At 49.0% G+C, this 2,500-nt stretch overlaps 1 protein-coding gene across 1 annotated transcript in view; it reads right to left on the reverse strand.

Moving 5' to 3' along the window:
* The window catches only part of LOC310817784 (tyrosine-protein phosphatase non-receptor type 14-like), a 32,414-nt gene that overhangs the window by 20,774 nt on the left and 9,140 nt on the right, over window positions 1–2,500 (reverse strand). The gene's annotated exons all lie outside the window — the stretch shown is intronic.

The following is a 2,500-nucleotide window of genomic DNA, read 5'->3' on the forward strand; positions in this document are numbered from 1 at the left end:
GTTTGCCAAACATTGCAAGTCCTTGGCTCTGGGTTGTTCCTGATCAGGTAACAACATGACATGAATTCACAGAACCACACATTGCTAAACAGGTAGTGCTAGTGATCGGAAAATGGTCCAATTACCACACAACATGGCGGCGTGCCAAAACCCTCCTCAGGAATGACTGAATCACCCACGATGGAGGACCGTGGCCTTGTGGAACGCTGACTCATCATTGGTGGAGAGCAACGCTAGGCTAACTGGGGCCTGGGCTAGTGTTATGACTGTGGGTGGTTTTTGGCCACTGTTTTTTCGCGCCAAGGTAAGTCGATACGATTCAGACTCCGGCGCGGGGCGACCTTCGCGGAGTGCGGTCGGAGTGCCAAAATAAAAAAATACAAAATTCTAAGGGATAAGAAGTCCCTTTTCCCATTTTTAGCCTTGATTATGGGTGTTTGTAGACTCACAAGGCCAGACAAGGCAAGAGGGAGAGAGAGAGAGAGGGGATAGAGCGAGAGAGGAGATAGTAAGAAAGAGAGAGAGAGAGGGGAGATAGTAAGAAAGAGAGAGAGAGAGGGGAGGGGAGTTAAAATAGAAAGACTGAGGGACTGTGTGTGTGTGTGTGTCTGTGTGTGTGTGTGTGTGTCTGTGTGTGTGTGTGTGTGTGTGGGAGTGTGTATGTGAATAAGAGAGAGAGTCCCAACACGGTCCACTACTCTGAAGTAGAAACAGAGCAGGGTCAGGGTGATTCGGCTTGACGAGATTCAGCTACGCAGAACTCCACCGTTTCCTGTTTGTTGCCATGGCTACCAGAGTGGGAGTGTTTCCAGTGGAGACTGTGAGACACCTTTCCTGTCGCGCGCATGCACGTGCACGCACGCACACACACACACACGCATTTCTGAGGGGAAACATGCATCAGACTGTATCTGCCAGAGTATACAAATACTGGTGTGGAAACTACCAAGCCGTCCCTGCATGCTTAGTCACTGCTACTATAGACAAGTGTAGCTCTGTTCAGTCCACACACACACACACACACACACACACACACACACACACACACACACACACACACACACACACACACACACACACACACACACACACACACACACACACACACACACACACACACACACACACACACACACACACACACGGGGAAGTCCAGGGATAACCCATTGACAGGGAAAGGGAGAGGGAGAGGGAGAGGGAGAGGTGGAATGATCCGGATAAGAGACTCAAGAGGAGGAAACTTGTTAAACTCAAGTGTCAACTAGAAATAGCTATCACATGCCACAGTCTTGATGTATCCTTCCATCTCTCAGTCTCTTTCAATTACTCGTACTCTTCTCCAACTTCCTCTCTCTCTCTCTCTCTCTCTCTCTCTCTCTCTCTCTCTCCCCCTACTACTTAATTTTCCACATTTCTCTGGGCTCTCTTTCTCACTCTTTACTTTTATCTCTCCCTTCCCATCACCCCCCCCTCTCTATCAATCAATCTCTCTCTCTCTCTCTCTCTCTCTCTCCCTCTCTCTCTCACCCTCTTTCTCCCTCTCTCTCTTTTTCTCTCTCTCTCATTCTTTTTTGAGCTCCTCTCTGTGTGTACTCCGGGGCCTATAATCTGACCCCGCCCTCCTCCCTCACCCTGTCATTACACCGGTTGGCTGGGCCGCCATTCCGTTCCCGTGGCAACCCTCTAATTACCCAACCCCAACCACCGCCACTGAAAATGTGGGGTGGGGGGGGGGGAGGAGCCCGCTGTGGTCACAAGGGGGCGGAGCCTCTGGCACAGAAACGCTCCAGAGGTTGCGGAATGGGTTGATGGAAACGTTGCTTCAACATTCTCCCGACGTTTCACACCTTCTCGGGCCTTGGGGAGATGTTGGCTGAGTGCGGTTGTCTCTTTCTCCGAGGCAGAAGGATAACAACATGGTGATGTTTGTATTTATACATGTGAGCCGTGGTAGATGGCCCATACAGGCCAGCAGATATGACTAAGGGAGCCAGAAACAGGCCGGATCAAGGCCCTTTTTACAGGAATATTTCACTGATACTCACCACGACCCAGCAGACGGTTATTAGTGGTCTTTGTTGTCTAAATAGCCAGGAAATACACAGCCTTTAATAGCCTTTTATCGGACCAGGAAGTAAAAGTCGGAATGATGAGCTTCCTAAAACGTCCATGGTGCTTTGCGCCTCCCAGTCAGCTACGGAGGCGTGTCTAAGCTAAAATGCTAATTCAGAAACGGTAAGCTAACCATGTGGTTACCTCCAAATATATCGCTCAGGGTAAAATCCTCAAACTAGCGTACGGTACTTGCTTTTGTGGCCTGTTGTGTCTTTCATGTGGTGTGACCAGCGTTCGAAATACCGTAAAAAACTATTTTTATTTTTTACATTCATCTACATTTACCTTTTATCTTTATTTATCCAGGTAGTCCCACTGGAAGGTCCAAAAGCCTCTTTCACGAGGGAGACCCAGAGATGAATCTTTTACAACAGTCCGGATGAAC

The sequence above is a fragment of the Argentina silus genome (assembly GCF_951799395.1).
Source record: "Argentina silus genome assembly, chromosome: 17".
In the NCBI taxonomy this organism is placed as follows: domain Eukaryota; kingdom Metazoa; phylum Chordata; class Actinopteri; order Argentiniformes; family Argentinidae; genus Argentina; species Argentina silus.